The sequence below is a fragment of the Simochromis diagramma genome, unplaced genomic scaffold (assembly GCF_900408965.1).
Source record: "Simochromis diagramma unplaced genomic scaffold, fSimDia1.1 OVJJ01000363.1, whole genome shotgun sequence".
Taxonomy (NCBI): domain Eukaryota; kingdom Metazoa; phylum Chordata; class Actinopteri; order Cichliformes; family Cichlidae; genus Simochromis; species Simochromis diagramma.
Genome location: NW_024386745.1, coordinates 1 through 19,304, shown reverse-complemented (window position 1 = coordinate 19,304; position 19,304 = coordinate 1). Strand labels below are relative to the sequence as shown.

Below are 19,304 nucleotides of genomic sequence, written 5' to 3'. Positions count from 1 at the left end.
TTTTAATCAGATGTTGCAAACAGAGAATGTATTGGTCATGAGAGAAAGTGAATGTATGACTCGATCTGTCTGTCTGTCATCAGACTGTCATCAGCTGATTTCAGAGCCTGCAGTGTCATGTGACTCTTCCTCTGTTTGAGGCTGACTTTGAGGCCAGACACTGCGAAAATGAAGGCTGAATGAACTGAGTCTGTCTTCATGGATCTGTTACAGCTGATGGAGAATTTAGAGAGAGTTTAGACCTTGTCCAAAGGTTGATTCTGTTCATCTGGACGTTTTCAGTGGGAGAAACGTTTCGTTGCTCATCCGAGTGACGTCTTCAGTCTCAGCTGACTGCAGGTTTCAATCTTATAAACAGGACATTTGCATTATGACTGAAACCAGCGCACTGAAGGAACAATGGGCTGGGAGGTCAGTTCCTTAATCATAATTATGCAAATTCTCATGGCCATTGATCAACAACCACTGATCACAGTTCATTGATCAAAGCCCACTGATCAATGGCCATGAATACCATTCACAGAGAGCTGGGGAATGGCTGCAATCACAGCATGTAAGATGGTGACAGATGGACCCTTAGGCCCCCTCCTCCATTCAGAGATGGTCTTTCCCTTTTCACGTAAATGGCCCCCTTGAGTCCGTGCTCAAACCAGAGTTCCTCCCTTCATTCAGAAGTTTATGAATGTGTTTAAGGGACAAGTGTCATGGTCCGGGTGAGTGCTGGGTTTTCCTGCGTGCCAGTAAATCCATCACTGGGCAGAGTCACCACACCCCTCATTTGTAGCACCTGTGTGTAATTTGCTGGGAGGCTCTTAAGACCAGCGTTCTCAAACATTCCTTGCTGGAATGTCAGCTAACCCACGTTAGTGAGAGCCATAGCTCGGTGTTTTGGTCACGCTAACCCTGTCTACTTACCTCTGCAGCTTCACAGTGGATTGGATCTTGCTACCTGTAACCACTCAACTCCCCGTCACTGGCCTGCTACTATTCTCGGGGCTATTCACCTGCCTGCCTCCCTGCCCTACACTTCACAGTGAGTGTACACGAACTGGTTTAGCCTCACTCGGACCACTAATCCCCTCCTAGCCTTGCCGTCAACCCAAACAAGTAAGACTATGTATTTTGTTGCCACCACTTCTTGGACTGCTGCATGGGGCACGCATTGACTCTACACTCCTTTCATTACAGTGACTCAGAGAAACCCTGTACCTTGTGTGCCTGCTCTGGAAAATCCCAAATAACGTGCCCAGCCCGATAAAGAGACTATTTCCTTCTGGCTTTGCTGCTGCACACTCAGTGTGATTCTTGTTTATTGGTTTAACAATTATTTTGGAGATGGTCTAGCCAAGACTTGTTTACTTTCTCAGCATTACTGGTAACAGCTTATCTGCTAGCCCTTGCTAATCACAGTGTGTCTGTAGCTACAGATGCTTAGTACAATAATCAGAAACTTTATGTTAGTAGGTAGCAATGTTCAGAGGTCTGTTTTCCCTTTTGCCTTTAGTTCACGTATAGCATTTTTGTTTCTTATACCTCCTTCATGGTGTGGCCTTTTTTTGAGTGCTAAATTGTTCGTTTGCACTATACCTCCAAGCCTCCATGTGGTGTCTGCATTTGAGTCCACTTACCTGTGTCTGGCCGCCCAGTTGTGACAACAAGTGCTAAATGAGTTCAATCCCACCACACAGTGACTGTCCCTTTTACTGGACACAATTAGATAAAATGTTTGTTAAGAAATTGACATTCAGGTTTAACTGAAGAGTTAAACAGAAAGAGCTTACTGGAATATATATTTAATAAAATGCACTAATAATAATATGCAGACACACACATAGCGTGACAAGCTCAAAGATGAGGAAGTGTTGGGTTACAAATTCCTCTGCTGACAGCTGATTCTGGCATCACAAACTGATGGAACGGGATGTGTATTATTTATTATGTATTATTTCCTTTACATGAAAGGAAATAATACATAATGATCTGAATTAAAGTGTAAAACAAACAAATTCCTGTTGTGTGTTGGTCTTATATAGCTCTACTAGATAACATATTGTTATTGTTTCTGCTTAAGAAAGATCAGGTTAGCAGCAAATTGAAACTGTGATGCATTCAGTTACTAGTTTTTTCTGTTTAAACAGCCACTGAAGATTGTTTCCTTTGTTTGATGCTAGCTGAAAACACGTAACCTCATTCAAAGAATTTTTGTTTCTCACGAATGTAAGACAAGGCAGAGAGCTAATGATGACTTAAATGAACAGCTCAGGATCCACTTCATCTCTTGTCCATATTATAAATATTATTGGGATCACTTTAATCACTGTTTATGCCAGCGGGTTTTCTTCCCAGTTACCAAATCAGAATACTTTATTGATCCCTGGGGGAAATTATTTATTTAAAGCAGTTGCTCATTGGGGGGGGGGGTCATATGATTGAGCTTTTCTCTCCCATTTTTTAATTGTAGGGTCTATCTTACAATATAAAGCACATTTAGGCAACTGTTGCTGTGTTTCTGTACTTTATAAATAAAAATGAATTGAAACAGTTTGCTCTCATTGTTCATACTGACAGTAATACACAAGTGCAATGTAAAGAATATGGTAAAGGAAAAACAAGAGCAAAGGTAAAGCAGTAACACAAAAACAACACACAAACTGCTTTGTGTGTTGTTTTTCCACACTAAAAATTACTCTTAAATTACTCTTGTTAAATATCATGAGCCATTAATGAAAACTCTTTTGCTTTTAAGTGGAGTTTTAGAAACGGATTTACTCCAGCGAGTAATTAAGTAACGTTCTGCATTACTTTTAAGAAAATGAACCTGTAATGTACTTGGTTTTTGAGTTACCACCCTCATGAAGCATGTGAACTTTACTCTGACTTAGACTCACTATGAGCAGTCAGATGGCATATTTTAGGAAGGAGCACATGAAGGTGTGAGACACACACAAGTGTGTATTTATATCCTGGTGGGGGACATCTCGTTGATATAACGCTTTCCCTAGCCACTTACCCTAAACCTCCATCCATCCATCCATTCGCTTCCGCTTATCCTTTTCAGGGTCGCGGGGGGGGGGCGCTGGAGCCTCTCCCAGCTGTCATAGGGCGAGAGGCGGGGTACACCCTGAACCGGTCGCCAGTCTGTCACAGGGCCAACACATAGACAACCATTCACGCTCACATTCACTCAAAGATTCACACACCTATGGGCAATTTGGATTAATCAACTAACCTATCCCCTAAACCTCACTGTGGTGGGGCGTGGTCTGCGGTGCCTTAATCATGCCCGCCTAGTTGTCAAATGTGGAATTTAATGTGGAGAATGCTGCAACTCTAGTCATAACGTAGAATTATTATTTTTTTCTTTTTTTTATTTATTATTTTTTTCACCTTTTATTGTTTATTTTATTTTCATTTACTGAATACGGGACAGACTTGACTGGGGGAAAGAAGGGGAGAAAGAAAGAGGGAAAGAGAAACAGCTGAGAAGAGGGACGGGGGAGAAGGGCAAAAGACAAAAACCAACAGAATGAGCAGAAAAAAAAAATGCATCTATCAATCACCTGGATCACCTGCTGAGAAAGAAAAAAGAAAACAAGCAGAAGAGAACAAGAGTAATAGAATAAACAGCATCACAATGATATATGGGAATATGACAGTAAATACTAAATATTAAACATTATTGTGCAGCACATAAGATCAACAGAACACAGTGTGCTTTGAGGTAGGAGCCAAAAAGGGTGTAGTTTGTGGGTGTGATCACCCGTGTGTACACCTGTGAGCATGGACGCGCTTGTTTTTAAAAGGTTCCTTCATGTAATGATCTGCTAGAGGGTGTGGGGGGGCCACAGCCCCGTCCTCCAGGGCATGAAGCAGGTATGGAGGAGATCAAAACTCCAGACATCCAGAGGCCCCCAGAACACAAGAGACCAAGGAAGACCAACAGAGGGGCAGCCGCGCCACTGTCCCAGAAAGAGCTGAGGAGAGTCCCAGATGAGGGCTCACTCAGCAGCCGCGGAGCAGAAGCCAGGGGGGGGTTGCAGTGACGCGCCCGTGAGCTCCGCCGGCAGCCGTGCCTGAGTGATCGAGCCCCAGGCCGAGAGGCCGGGGGCACCCCACCTCCGAAGTGGCCCGAGCGAGCCCCAGGCTCCAGGCCCCGATAAGCGGCCGCCAAGGAGTGAGCCGGTGTGTACCCGGACGCCCATCCCCAGACACAAAGAACCACCAACGCACCGATATCTGAGGGAGTCCGCCACTGGCAGGGGAAGTGGTGGTAGGGGGAGATAGGCCTCCAAACCTTGGAGGGCCTGAGATGTCCCCAGAGAGGTGGCGTCTGACACCCAACCTGACATATAGACACAGACATACAGGCACACACAGACACAAACATCCATTCCCACCCTCATGCTCTCATATGCACTTACTCCACACTCAACCAACGATCACACTCCCCAAGCGTACTCTACGAACCGGGTCTAGGTACCCTTGCCCCTGGAGGGGGGAACTGCACCCAGACCCAGGTGGTGTTACCCTTTTCCCTGCGGTGGGGAGAGGCAGACCGCCCCGACTCCGCAGCAGCAGGGAGGCCCCACACCCCAGACCGCAGTCGGACGGCCAACTCCTCCTCCTAGCCCCCCCGCTCCAGCAGGTCGCAGAGAACGGGGGTGAGAGAAGACTCCAAACCTCCCTCCACCCGCTCATTGTAGTGTTGATGCATGTGTGTTCTAAGGTGCATTTAAAACCCAGGAGGGCATGGAGCTACCTGCCAGAGAGCAGCAGGTAAGCGCATAGCCCCTCCTGCTAGCCCTCAATGTCTACGTGTATTTAACATTGAGAGGTGGGCAACGACGCCAGGGGTGAGGTGTACACCCTGATGGTACTTTGGATTCCGTGTATCGTGCCCACCCCCAAGATCCTATATGTATGTGTAATGAGAGTGTGAGTAATGTAACGTAGAATATTTTTAGTTTCTTGTGGTAGAGCCAGTTCCTATGGCACACACTGGAATTCAGCCTCAACTTATGGGCTTTTTTTTTATCATCAACAATTTTTATTTAATTTTAAAACTTCGATAACAGAACTGAAAAATAAACACATAAATAAATAATTTAAAAAACAAACAAACAATTCATCCATTTCATTCATTGTTAATGTATTTCAAACATGTAAACAATATACAGGTACATTTAGTAAAGAAAATTAGAGAGAAAAAAATACTATACACCCCTTTGCCATCAGTTATCAGTTAATATTTAGTCAGCTTCCTTACTGATATAATCTGTATTAAAAATAGTGAACAGATTTCTGATAGAATATACTATATATACTATATATTATAATATCACATCATGAAATTTTTTAAATGGAGACATTCACTTAATTTCAATATTTTCCCTTTCTTTATAGTTCGAGAAGATCATATTTTTATAACTCTTTTTGAACAGTTTTATGTTTGGACGTTGTTTTAATTCCATTTTCATACTGTTCCACAGTTTCACTCCATGCACAGAAACACAAAAGCTTTTTCTTGTAGTACGTACCTTCCCTGTTTTGAAGTTACAAAAACCCCTAAAATTATTAATGATGGGCCTGTCTAGCACAAACCCACCGCTGGAACGAGACAATTCTACTACACAGCAAAGCAAGACACAAGTAGGCAAAGTTCTTTGTGTTACTCGTGCACGAGGGAGAGAACCGTGATAAGCGCCGCTCCTTCGCTTGACCCCAGTCGCTCTCGTCCTCTACCTCGTAACACTGCTCTTTTATTGAGGTTACATGAATATGCATAAGTTCATTAACATTTGACGTCTTACACAGTTATACATGTGAACAAAGAATACCTTGTCTGTGTGTGTGTGGTCGAGATGTGACCCTGTGAAGACTCCCCAAAGCTGGTGCCAGGAGTCTAGCGGTCCATCTAAACGAAGGGCTCTTACACTTAAACAGATATACGTGTGTTTACTATAGAGATGGACCGATCCGATATTAGGTATCGGTATCGGTCCGATACTGACCTAAATTACTGGATCGGATATCGGAGAGAAATAAAAAATGTAATCCGATCCATTAAATATCAAAAAAGCACCTCACAAAACTTGCGACACGGTGTAACTCGACTCATGACTGTAGCACGTCGGAGCAGTGTGCTCACATGATAGAGTGGCTGTGTGTGTTTGTAGATTCGCTACCAAACCAGCATTTCATCTACGAGAAAGTTTTCCCAGAGAGAAGTAAAGCAAGTGTGTAAGTTCATCTCTGAATGTTTGTAAAGCATTCCAGCATTAAGCTTAACAACCGATATATGGAGCGGCTCCTCTTCTTGCTGCTACTTCAATCATGAAACTGATCAATAATCAGCTGATCGTCTTTTCTGTAGCGAGTCCGTCTCTCTTCTTTGTTTTTGTCTCACTTCGCGCCAGAAAGAGGAAACCAGCGGCTGAACAACAGCAGCACATTTAAGCTTGATCAGCTGTTGTTAGAATGTATTTAATATTACTTTCTACACCAGGATCTTTTTCTACGTAGCTGACGCTGGTAACTGTGCAGGGGCGGATCTAGCAAAGTTTAGCCAGGGGGGCCGATAGGGCATTAACAGGGAAAAGGGGGCACAAAGACATACTTTTCTTTCTTATTCTCATTTAAAATGTCGAGCTTTTAATAAATAATTATCTTAATGTCACACTCAAAGTTTTAATTTGATGTAAAATGAATAGAAGTCCATTACTGTATATAGTAACTGTTAAGTCTAATATACCCTAGTAAGCTATAGTACTTTTTCCTTTGGGAAGGTACCATCTGTGCAGTCTGCAATTCTGTTGAAGAAAGATGTTGAATCTATTTAATATTTCTTGAAAAATAATTTATTTCTGTGTATTTTTTTCCACACTGCATCAAATTAAAGTTGATTATGTCGAGTGTATTTTTTACATACAGGTATAACAGAATAGCTTTAGTGTTGTTGTTTATTTAAACTTGAGTATGAACTTATACAAAATGCAGCAAGATATTAAAAAAAACAGTTTTATTGATTAAAAACACTATATCGGATTCATATCGGTATCGGCAGATATCCAAATTTAGGATATCGGTATCGGACATAAAAAAGTGGTGTCGTGCCATCTCTAGTTACTATATACCATATACCAGCAAGAGAAGATACAACCTCTCTCATGACCCTGGGAGGTGTGTGATCTATGCCAGAACACTCTGAAGAGGAGTGAACGCACTCCCCTCTTCACGCTACACAGAATTGTTACAGACCTCCTAGGATGAGACATTTTTTCAAATCTACAAACGATTATATACTTCTCAATACAAATGACAATAACAAAATATAAACCCAACAACAGCTCAAAACCAACTCAGCCAGCAGCATCTTTATTTGTGGATGGAAATCACAACACTGAGAGTGGATCACATGGTGTTTAAGGTGTGACATGTGACATGTTCAGTATTGTCACACATGTCTAGATTGTCCCTGATATCATAACTGCTGATGATTATATTTGAAGAATTATTACTGATGGCAGCAAAGTTTGAATGGAGCTCTCTGTCTGTGCTGATTTGTCGCCCTCTGGAGGTCAAAGCACAAACTGCATGATGTCACTGTAACCACCACAGTGACAGGAAGTGTTTTTAAATGACTGTCAAAGGAGCTTGGAAAGAAAAGCGTCTGGACTTCTTTAAGTTGCTTGAAGACGTTTCACCTCTCATCTGAGAAGCTTCTTCAGTTCTAAGGTCAAATGGTGGAGAGTTCCAGATTTTAAGCCCTGTGGGAGTGTCCCCGACGAGGGACATGGACGCCTTAACGCCCACTCACATCCTGGGCCATTTGATCACAGGAAATCACATGATAGCGTGGGGCTAGGCTTCACAATGGGTTCACCCAAAACCCTGGCTGATTGTGACCCACACCCGTTTTCACACCTTGGCTTGTGTGATTAGGTAGCGGATCAACAGGGGGTCCGTGTCCCTGAACTTAAACACACCTGCTGACTTCATGTGTTCTGCTCTGACAGCTGCCATGTGTCACAGCGTGCAAATAAGTACAAATAAGTAATTGAAGACATGTGTGGTCTGCAGATGTCAATGTACATGGATATACAAAGGAGTGTGCAAAATGAACTTAATGTGCAAATTGTCCGTGTTGGAGGTGTGTGGGGTCTTTGAGGATGGAGGCAGCTCTCCTCTGGACTCTGCGATGGTAGCTGCTTTGCAGAGAGGGCAGCGGGGTCCTGATCATCTTCTCCACAGTTGCTATCACTCTCTGCAGGCGTTTGCGGTCCATAGCAGTAGTGCTGCCGTACCATGCAGTGATGCAGCTGGTCAGTGTGCTCTCCACAGTGCAGCTGTAGAAGCTGCTGAGGATCTTGGCCAACATACCAAATTTCCTCAGCCTCCTCAGGAAATACAGCAGCTGCTGAGCCTTCTTGACCAGCTGTGTGGTGTTCAGTGTCCAGGTGAGGTCCTCACTGATATGGATGCCCAGATACCTAAAACTGCTCACCCTCTCCACTTCACGCTCCCGGGTAAACAGCGGCTGGTGAGGCCTCTTCTTCTTCCTCATGTCCAATATCATCTCCTTTGTCTTATCAGTCTTGAGGGTGAGGTTGTTGTCCTCACACCATGACACCAGACCAGCCTCCTCTCTCCTATAAGCTGCCTTGACCGATCACTGCAGTGTCATCTGGGGACTTCAGCATGATGTTATCTTTGTTGGCCTGTACCCCGATGTAGGAGTTATTATTTTCCAGGTGGGAGAGTGAATAGTGAAGGGCAGCAGCGATGGTGTCTGGACCTATTGGGCCGGTTGGCATACTGCAGGGGATACAGAGTGTCTGGAATATCACTCTTAATGTAGGCCAGCAACACTTTATCAAAACACTTTGCAATCATTGGCGTGAGCGTAACTGGTCTGTAGTCGTTTAGGCAGGTGGCTGGGCTTTTCTTGGGGAGAGGGATGATGACTGTGGTCTTGAAGCATGTGGGGACGATGCTCTAGCTGAGGGAAAGGTTGAAGATGGAGGTGAGAACATCAGTCAGCTCATTAGCATGTGCTCATGTTGTTCCGGTCGCTGGCGCACAGCGCGAAAACTTTAAAATGGACCCAGAAATGTCGCTCCGTTTTCTTGTACATTTTTAATTCTCGAGGAGCTAGAAAAACTTTATTGTTGTCGCCCGCACGTTTTGTACCTTAGGCTCATCAGAGACAATCATATCCAGGTAAAATAATTTCCTTTAATCTACACGCATTTAGGAATTACTTAGCTAATTACACAGATAATTGAATTATTGCCAGCGTTGTGCCAAAAAAGTGTTCGCCTGCCAAAACTGATTTCCAATGTTTCCGTGTGTAATATGTGTAATATCTTTATGTATGTTGGTAAATAGACTTCGGTGAACATGGTTTACAAAGGGGTTTTATATATACAATAAGTACCTGTTGTTCAAGTATCTTTATAACTCTGGTTATAATGTAGGTACAATTGATATATTTGTTGCGCTGTCTGCTGTCCTCTTGACCAGATTACTCTTAAAAAATAAATTTCTAATGTCAATAAGATTGTTTTTGAACTGGATAAATAAAGGATATCAGAATCAGTATACTTTATTGATCCCTGGGGGAAATTACTTTTTGTTACAGTGCTCCATTATAAACAAGCATTAACAAAGACAGACAACACACTAACTAAGAATAGTACAATATATACAGGCATATATATACATAAAAGTCACTTATTATTAAATAGCTGGAAAAGAACATGTGCAAGAAGGCTGTAGCTGTTGCAGTAAACAGTGTGTTAAGTGGATGCGTTGTACAGGGAGCCACAGGCAGGAAAGATTTCCTGTGTCGTTCAGTGGTGCTTTTCGGTAATCTCAGTCTCTCACTGAACGTGCTCCTGTGACTGACCAGCATGTCATGGAGTGGGTGGGAGGTGTTATCCAACATTGTCTTTATCTTGGACAGCATCCGCCTCTCCGACACCACCTTGAGGGAGTCCAGCTCCATCCCCACAACATTGCTGGCCTTACGGATTAGTTTATTAAGTCTGTTGGCATCTGCGACCCTCAGCCTGCTCCCCCAGCATGCAACAGCATAGAGGATCGCACTGGCCACAACAGACTCATAGAAAATCCTGAGCATTTTCTGGCAGATGTTGAAGGACCTCAGTCGCCTCAAAAAATAGAGACGACTCTGGCCCTTCCTGTAAAGTGCTGTGGTGTTTTTAGCCCAGTCCAGTTTATTGTCAATGTGAACTCCAAGGTATTTATAGTCCTCCACAATGTCCACACTGACCCCCTGGATTGAAACAGGGGTCAAGTGTTTCCTGGTCTTCCTGAAGTCCACGATCAGTTCCTTGGTCTTTGCCACGTTGAGCTGCAGATGATTCTGCTCACACCACGTGACAAAGGAGTCGACCACAGCCCGGTACTCTGTCTCATCATCCCTGCTGATGCATCCAACCACCGCAGAGTCATCAGAGAACTTCTGAAGATGGAGGTCTCCGTGCAGTGGCTGAAGTCTGTGGTGTAGAGCAGCGGTCCCCAACCCCCGGGCCTCGGACCGGTACCGGTCCGTGAGTCGTTTGGTACCGGGCCGCAAGAGTTGAGGCTCGGGTGTGAAATGTATGGTTTTCAGGGTTTTTATCGGTTTTCAGCGTTATTTTGTTATCGTTTTTATCGTTAACTCGGGTTTCCTGGGTCTTTTCACGTGTGTTATGAATAAATCTTCTTTTTTTCGGTACCGGTACTAGTTTTATTTTGTTGTATTTATCCGCGACACCTTAAAGGCCGGTCCATGAAAATATTGTTGGGCATAAACCGGTCCGTGGCGCAAAAAAGGTTGGAGACCGCTGGTGTAGAGGGTGAAGAGGAAGGGGGAGAGGACAGTCCCCTGTGGTGCCTGTGGAGTTTCCACTCCAGCTTCCTCCTGTAATTGTCCTTAGCCTCTCTGATCTTGTCCTTTAGTAACACCTGGACCTTCCTCACCTCCTCTTTGTTGCCCCCTCTGAAAGCCCTCTTCTTGTTGTTGAGGAGGGCTTTGATGTCTTTAGTCACCCACGGCTTGTTATTTGGGTAACAATGAACAGTCTGAGCTGGAACAATGGAGTCGGTGCAGAAAGTTATGTAGTCTGTGATACACTCAGTAAGCCCACTGATGTCCTCGGCGTGAGGCTCACAGAGTGTTTCCCAGTCGGTCACCTCGAAACAGCCCTGTAGTTCTGCTAAGGCCTCCTCTGACCACCTCCTGACAGTCCTGGTGGTCACAGGTTCCCTCCTCACAATTGGCACATAGCGGGGGGTGAGGTGAATCAGGTTATGATCTGACCTACCAAGTGGGGGGAGGGAGGAGGAGCTGTATGCATCCTTGACATTAGCATACAGTAGGTCTAAAATTTTCTCTCCCCTGGTGGGACAGTCCACATATTGTTTGAATGTTGGTAGTGTATTGTCCAGTGATACATGGTTGAAGTCACCCGAGATCACAATAAAGGCACTCGGGTGCTGAGTCTGTAACCGAGCTATGGCAGAGTGGATAGTGTCACATGCAGCTGTGGGGTTAGCAGAGGGGGGTACATAAACAGCCACCAAGATGACGTGAGAGAATTCCCTGGGTAAATAATACGGCCTGAGTCCAACAGCACACAGTTCAGTGTCCGGGCAACAAATCCTTTCTTTGATTGTTATGTTGGCAGGGTTACATCACCGGTTGTTAACTACAACAAGCCCACCTCCTTTCCGCTTATATATAAAATTCACTGCTAAAAACTGACTGCAGCTTCTACCATGTTACAGGGATGTTGCTGGTGGCTCAGAGTGACTAGTTATCCGTAATGAGGGAAACATTTGACACATGTTTCACGTATTATAGAACAACAAGTTATTCACAGCAGTTTAAATACGAGCAATCAGTTTTTGGCAGATGATCATTTTCTGCCACAACATCGGTCATTCTTACACATGTACTGTATCATATAAAATATATAAACCAAATATCTTTGAAACGTATAGAATCTAATCTTTTGTTTGTTTGTTTTTTTACATAGCACTTTATCAAACTGTTGTCTGCTACAGAGTTACAAGTATTATACTAATAATGTAGTGTGGGTTTAGAATATTATTTTATGCCATGTTAGACCCCTAATTAAACTAGTGATTAAAATGCTGACAGTAAACTGGTCAGTCCAGATGTTACCACATTACTCTATGGTACTTAGAGTTAAAACAACTGAGACAGGCTGATTAAAATAACAGCTGTCAGTTCTCTCATTCCTTATATCAAGACTGGAGATCACACTGCTGATTTCAGTTCATTTAATATGTGAGTGCACTGATTCATTCAACTGGACATAAACGATGATCAAAGGTTGTATATATGATGAAGTCATCCAATCCCAGCCTCTAACACAGTGCGCTGAATCTTAGCTTTGAATGTCCAGTATATTCTAATCAGTGCAATGTAAGCATTCACTGAACCTACAGTATCTACACCTGTGTGGCAAATGTGTGGTAAAGATAATGAAATGTAATTATTAATACAATATACATCATGAGAAACGAAAGCTGAAGTTGATTCAGTTTAGTACTTTTCTCTGTGCTCTGTGATTATAAAGGCCTTAAATTCTGTGATATGTTCTGTAAATGATTTTCACAGAGGTCTTAAAGTACTTAAATCACTGCTGATAGTCTGGTTGTTTATATTTTCACGTTTTTGTGTCTGTAGGGCTGTTTGATGATGATTTGGACTCTTCTGGGAGACGAGGACACACCCACATCTGTTCCATACTGCAGCCATGGATGGTGTTACGGCTCTAAGTCAGCTTTGGGCCATCAGACGCACACACTGGAAAACCAGCACCTGGACTTCATGCAGGAGAGACGGCACATCTTGGCTCATGTGATTAGTTAGAGGATCATCAAGGGGTCCTTTTGTCCCTCTTTGGGGGGACACCCCCACTGGGGTTTAAATCTGGGACTCTCCACCATTTGACCTGGATGACTGAGAACCTTCACAGACACAAACATGACAACAAAGCAGGATTCAGGCTCTGTGAGAGGATTTCAAACAGAAGCTGGAGAAGAGAAAGGACTCTGTTGGAATGACTACAGAAAGCAGGCAGCTGAGACCAGTCCAAGTGTTTCCATGGAGCCTGGTCTAACATTCATTTGTGAATTCATTCTTCAACGCTCGATTCTGCCTGAACAACGTAAAAACTTTTCTTATTTTTGTGTAACACAATTCAACACACTGAAGCATCAACTTGTTCCATTGTCCAACAATGAAAACAGGAAACGGAGACAACTGGCTTTCAAAGTAAAAGCTGCTCCTTTTGAAATTGTTGGCGGTAAAATGTAAGAAGAGCTGAAGCACATGAATGATCTACGAACCAAAATATTAAACCCAGGTGATATATTTGTGTGAGTGTTGCACAGCTGATGGCCGATGGCTGCGCCTGCTGGAGTGTTGTGAGTGTTGTGATTCAGGTGTAGATGTAATAATGTACATATAGCACAGTTTCCTGTTCCAGATCAGCTGATCAGAGTCAGGCCAATCTGCTCTGAGCATGCTCAGTCTGAGTTATGGAGCCTTGATACTACGATTCACCATGGCAACGGGTAAATAAAGAGCAGAGGCTCCGTGTGAATCCAGAGGAGCGGGAATGTGAATGATGACAGTAGATGTTTGTGTGAAAGTGCTGGAAGCAAATGAGTGTGTGATGTTCTTTCAGTGTTGCACTTTGTAGACGCTCCCTGAGCACTGGTCTCACAGCCAGCTGCACATAGAGACCAGTGTTGTTAGTCCAGGTCAGAAGATGACTTGTTGGAATGAAAATGAGCTTGTAGTTTGTCTGCTTTAATAATGTGACTGGAAAAAGGTGTTGGACTTCAAATATGTCCATTTCTTTCACACTTCACCTTTAAAAGTGAAGCCATGTGGTTCCTGGAAGGAAAAACACGACTTTTTCAAGTCTTTGTCCTGTTTTTATGAGAAATGTACGACTTTAATGTGAAACATTCAGAGTTTTTTCTCTTGTTGTGTTTGTTTGAAGCTGCTTCCTGTTGGCTTCAGCTGTTTGGAGTTTCCATTTTCTAAACTTCTACATTCTGAACCTTCTTCAGCTCTGAACAGATGATGAAACACTGAATGATTTCAAGCACTTTGTCTAATAAACTTACATCTTTCATTCTTTATACAGATTGGAGAGCTGTGGTTTGTCAGAGATCAGCTGTGATTATCTGGCAGCAGCACTGAAGTCCAACCCCTCCCATCTGAGACAGCTGGACCTGAGCTCCAACAACAAGCTGCAGGATCCAGGAGTGAAGCATCTGTGTGGTTTCCTGGAGAGTCCAGGATGTAAACTTGAAACTCTGAGGTCAGTCAGCATGTTTTAGTTGTGCTGAGATGAATATGATTGTTGTGCTGACACTAAACTGCAGACATCAGGCTGATATTATACTGATCCACACTGAGGATCTTCATGGTAAAGTCTGTTTTCTTCTTCTCTGGTTTAGTCCATTGACTGCAGCAGAACAATGTTCACATTTCAAACCTTCAAAGAAGAAGAAAAATCCTCCACTGGATGATTCACTGTGAAACTCTCAAACTCTTCATTCCACCTTAAAGTCTGTGTGACACTGAAATCCAAAGAAAAATGTGCGTTTGCTTTACAGACAGCAGTCCAACACAAACATACACACAACATCCAAACACAGTCCAACATCCAAATCTCCTCCACTGCCAGCATGAATGATGGGAAAGAGAAGGAGGAACACTCTGACATTCAGGGTTAGAATGAGTTTCATGAAGCAGACTGTGAAGATCAAAGCTGCATTAGAAAGCTTACATGAATGAATGAGTGGACAGAAGTGGACAGAGATCATCTGAAGCACTTCAAAGGCTTTAAATCAGCACATTTCTCTTTATTCTTTATCAACTCTGTTAGTTTCTCTCAGTTTTCTGTGGAATGAAGCTAACAGCAGGCTAATAAGATGCTGACCAACAGGTTTCTATTAAAGGTTGTAATTTGTATATGAAAAAGTGCTTTGGCTCAGCAGGGATCAGCTTACAGGTAGAATACAGCTGCTGGATGGGATTAGCATGTCATAGCTATCTACCAAACTGCTAACTGGGGGATTTCAGGCCATCTATGGATCATTTTTGCTAACTGTTTATTCAGCTTAGGCTCACAGGGCTGCAGCCTGTGCCCTAGCTGTCATAGGGCAAGAGGCGTGGTCCACCTGCACAGGTGAGCAGTCCATCACAGGGCCAACAGACAGAGACAGAGAAGCACTCTCTCACATCCACACCTACGGCCAATGTAGAAGCACCAATGAACCTAAGCAGCATTTCATTGGACTGTGGGAGAACATCCAGCCTCCACAGAAAGGCCAACAAGCTTCAACCTACAACCTTCTTGCTTTAAGGCACTAGTGCGAACCACTTTTCCCCATTTCAGCCCAAATCCTGCATCTTCCTGTTTCTGACTCCAGGCCAGCTCCACTAACACTTTCTCATCAGACACTGCCACCTAGTGGAGGAAGTCTTAGTTCCATTTGAAGCTTCAGATTACAGTTAGTTCCTTTACAAAGAGGTGGAGGTGGTGGGGCCACAGCACCATCATCACTGAGTGCCATAGGACACTTCACCTTTGTTTCCATATGCTGGGAACTTCCTGTTGTTCCAAGGAGGACTGGAAAATGTGTGAAGATCTCCCAGTCAGTTCCTCACAGCACACTTCAATCATTTCCCTCCCACAGCATCAGGACCAGGGCTGGTGGTGGTCAGATGGCCCGGTGGCCTCGCCTCTGTCAGTGCACCCCAGGGCAGCTGTGGCTACAATGTAGCTGCCATTTCCAGTGTGTGAATGTGTGTGTGAATGGGTGAATGACTGAATGTAGTGTAAAGTGCTTTGGGGTCCTTAGGGACTGAGTAAAGCGCTATACAGGGAGTGCAGAATTATTAGGCAAATGAGTATTTTGTCCACATCATCCTCTTCATGCATGTTGTCTTACTCCAAGCTGTATAGGCTCGAAAGCCTACTACCAATTAAGCATATTAGGTGATGTGCATCTCTGTAATGAGAAGGGGTGTGGTCTAATGACATCAATACCCTATATCAGGTGTGCATAATTATTAGGCAACGTCCTTTCCTTTGGCAAAATGGGTCAAAAGAAGGACTTGACAGGCTCAGAAAAGTCAAAAATAGTGAGATATCTTGCAGAGGGATGCAGCAGTCTCAAAATTGCAAAGCTTCTGAAGCGTGATCGTCGAACAATCAAGCGTTTCATTCAAAATAGTCAACAGGGTCGCAAGAAGCGTGTGGAAAAACCAAGGCGCAAAATAACTGCCCATGAACTGAGAAAAGTCAAGCGTGCAGCTGCCAAGATGCCACTTGCCACCAGTTTGGCCATATTTCAGAGCTGCAACATCACTGGAGTGCCCAAAAGCACAAGGTGTGCAATACTCAGAGACATGGCCAAGGTAAGAAAGGCTGAAAGACGACCACCACTGAACAAGACACACAAGCTGAAACGTCAAGACTGGGCCAAGAAATATCTCAAGACTGGTTTTTCTAAGGTTTTATGGACTGATGAAATGAGAGTGAGTCTTGATGGGCCAGATGGATGGGCCCGTGGCTGGATTGGTAAAGGGCAGAGAGCTCCAGTCCGACTCAGACGCCAGCAAGGTGGAGGTGGAGTACTGGTTTGGGCTGGTATCATCAAAGATGAGCTTGTGGGGCCTTTTCGGGTTGAGGATGGAGTCAAGCTCAACTCCCAGTCCTACTGCCAGTTTCTGGAAGACACCTTCTTCAAGCAGTGGTACAGGAAGAAGTCTGCATCCTTCAAGAAAAACATGATTTTCATGCAGGACAATGCTCCATCACACGCGTCCAAGTACTCCACAGCGTGGCTGGCAAGAAAGGGTATAAAAGAAGAAGAACTAATGACATGGCCTCCTTGTTCACCTGATCTGAACCCCATTGAGAACCTGTGGTCCATCATCAAATGTGAGATTTACAAGGAGGGAAAACAGTACACCTCTCTGAACAGTGTCTGGGAGGCTGTGGTTGCTGCTGCACGCAATGTTGATGGTGAACAGATCAAAACACTGACAGAATCCATGGATGGCAGGCTTTTGAGTGTCCTTGCAAAGAAAGGTGGCTATATTGGTCGCTGATTTGTTTTTGTTTTGTTTTTGAATGTCAGAAATGTATATTTGTGAATGTGGAGATGTTATATTGGTTTCACTGGTAAAAATAAATAATTGAAATGGGTATATATTTGTTTTTTGTTAAGTTGCCTAATAATTATGCACAGTAATAGTCACCTGCACACACAGATATCCCCCTAAAATAGCTAAAACTAAAAACAAACTAAAAACTACTTCCAAAAACATTCAGCTTTGATATTAATGAGTTTTTTGGGTTCATTGAGAACATGGTTGTTGTTCAATAATAAAATGATTCCTCAACAATACAACTTGCCTAATAATTCTGCACTCCCTGTACAAATGCAGGCCATTTACCATTTTTCTCTCTTTGGTCCCACTAAGAGATTTCCACACAAACACCTCATCAGTGGGACTCTCAGAGCTACCAGCCCTTTGCTACAATCACAAAGCTCTTCATTGAAATCAATGATATCAAAGCTGGAATCAAATGAGTCCAAGTCTTCTGCTGATTCAGCATCACATTCATCTTTGCTCCTTGTTCTGCATCCCCACCATGGACTTCATTCCTTTCCAAGCCAGCCTTGAGTGTCCTTTATTCAGCTCATCCTCTGCTTTGCTTTTACACCTGATTTTAGCTGCTTTATCTCTCTTTCAACAAGTTTCTGTGCCTCAATCTTTTTCTTCTCTCCCTCATAACAAGACAGCTTCTTCTGCCTGAGAACATGTTGGAGTGATTTACTAATCCAGGGCTGCTTATTGGGGAAAATACTTCCTGTTTCCAAAGTAATCCCCATTTTCCCCAGAAAGAAATGTCAGTAGAAATCGATGATCTAAGTGAGAACATGAGCCTTTAAAAAGTCCCAGTGGGTGCAGTCAAAGCAGTCCCTCAGTCCCAGTATAGAGTCTTTGGTCCAGACTGGAACAACTGTGTGCCCAGTTTGAGCTCTCTTCAGTGCTGTGACCTGACAGACCCAGAGGGGCCATCACATCACATTTAGAAGCTCCCCTAATGGAGCCACAACACATGTCCAACACTTAGTCTGTCTTGTTGGACCAACTGGAAGAAATGATTCAAGGACTTAGTCACAGAACAGAGATTCAAATCTCCAAAATCCAACTGGCTGCATCAGGACATATAGTCTGAAACTCTGCACAGTTTCCTGTTTGAAGCTGCTTCCTGTTGGCTTCAGCTGTTTGGAGTTTCCATTTTCTAAACTTCTACATTCTGAACCTTCTTCAGCTCTGAACAGATGATGAAACACTGAATGATTTCAAGCACTTTGTCTAATAAACTTACATCTTTCATTCTTTATACAGATTGTTTAACTGTGGTTTGTCAAAGATCAGCTGTGATTATCTGGCAGCAGCACTGAAGTCCAACCCCTCCCATCTGAAAGAGCTGAAGCTGTGGGGAAACAACCTGAAGGATCCAGATGTGAAGCAGCTGTCTGATCTTCAGCAGAGTCCAGACTACAGACTGGAGACTCTGGTGTAAGTAGAGTGATGGAGTGAGTGGGTGGTGCTGTCAGCAGTATTGTACCAAACACAGTCAGTATGAAACAAAGATCCAGTGTTTCCTGTAAAGCTGCAGCTTCTCAGTGAAGCTGTGGGAGGAGAACAGTGACAGGCTTCAGGATTGGACACAAACACTTCCTGTTTCTCACCTTTATGGTCACCATAGTAACGGCTGACACGCTCTGATCAAACACTGTCAACAGCCAATCAGCTCTCTGAACAAAGCAGCACGCAGACCAATGACTGCATTGATTTCCAAGTTTAAAGCAGTGAAGAACACAGTCTGTAGGTGAGGAAGAACTTAGTGAGAGCAGATGTTTGGATGGAGTTCCTCCAGTTATCAGCTGGAACCGTCCATCTGGATTGTTGGGCTTGTTGTTGGGGTTCCTACAGAGCTCAGAGTGGACACACCAAGGTTCTTCTAATGAATGAAAGTCCAAACTCAAACTAGGAGGGAAAAACATTTTCAGCAACTTCAATAAAAATCCAAAGATTAGAAAAAGTGAAGCAACAATGAGTCCTAGTACAGTCCCAGCACTGAAGTCCCTGCTGCTCTATATACTGGATGTGCTGCATCACTGACTGACAGCTGATGAAGAAGTCTCTGGAAACACTCGTT

The 19,304-nt window shown here is 43.6% G+C and overlaps 4 long non-coding RNA genes across 4 annotated transcripts; 3 read left to right on the top strand and 1 right to left on the bottom strand.

Annotated features, from left to right (window-relative positions):
• The first annotated feature begins 299 nt into the window (after positions 1–299).
• On the top strand, positions 300–18,191 carry LOC120724282. The gene is made up of 3 exons (XR_005693884.1): positions 300–310; positions 12,685–12,688; positions 17,955–18,191. It is a non-coding gene; the product is annotated as an uncharacterized LOC120724282 (long non-coding RNA).
• LOC120724492 lies at positions 536–10,926 on the bottom strand. Its single transcript, XR_005693946.1, has 3 exons — positions 10,916–10,926; positions 7,986–7,988; positions 536–662 (listed from the first exon to the last, which is right to left on the bottom strand). It is a non-coding gene; the product is annotated as an uncharacterized LOC120724492 (long non-coding RNA).
• On the top strand, positions 705–1,834 carry LOC120724373. Its single transcript, XR_005693906.1, has 2 exons — positions 705–1,107; positions 1,189–1,834. It is a non-coding gene; the product is annotated as an uncharacterized LOC120724373 (long non-coding RNA).
• Positions 14,327–14,981, top strand: LOC120724324. Its single transcript, XR_005693896.1, has 2 exons — positions 14,327–14,372; positions 14,512–14,981. It is a non-coding gene; the product is annotated as an uncharacterized LOC120724324 (long non-coding RNA).
• Positions 18,192–19,304: the final 1,113 nt, after the last annotated feature.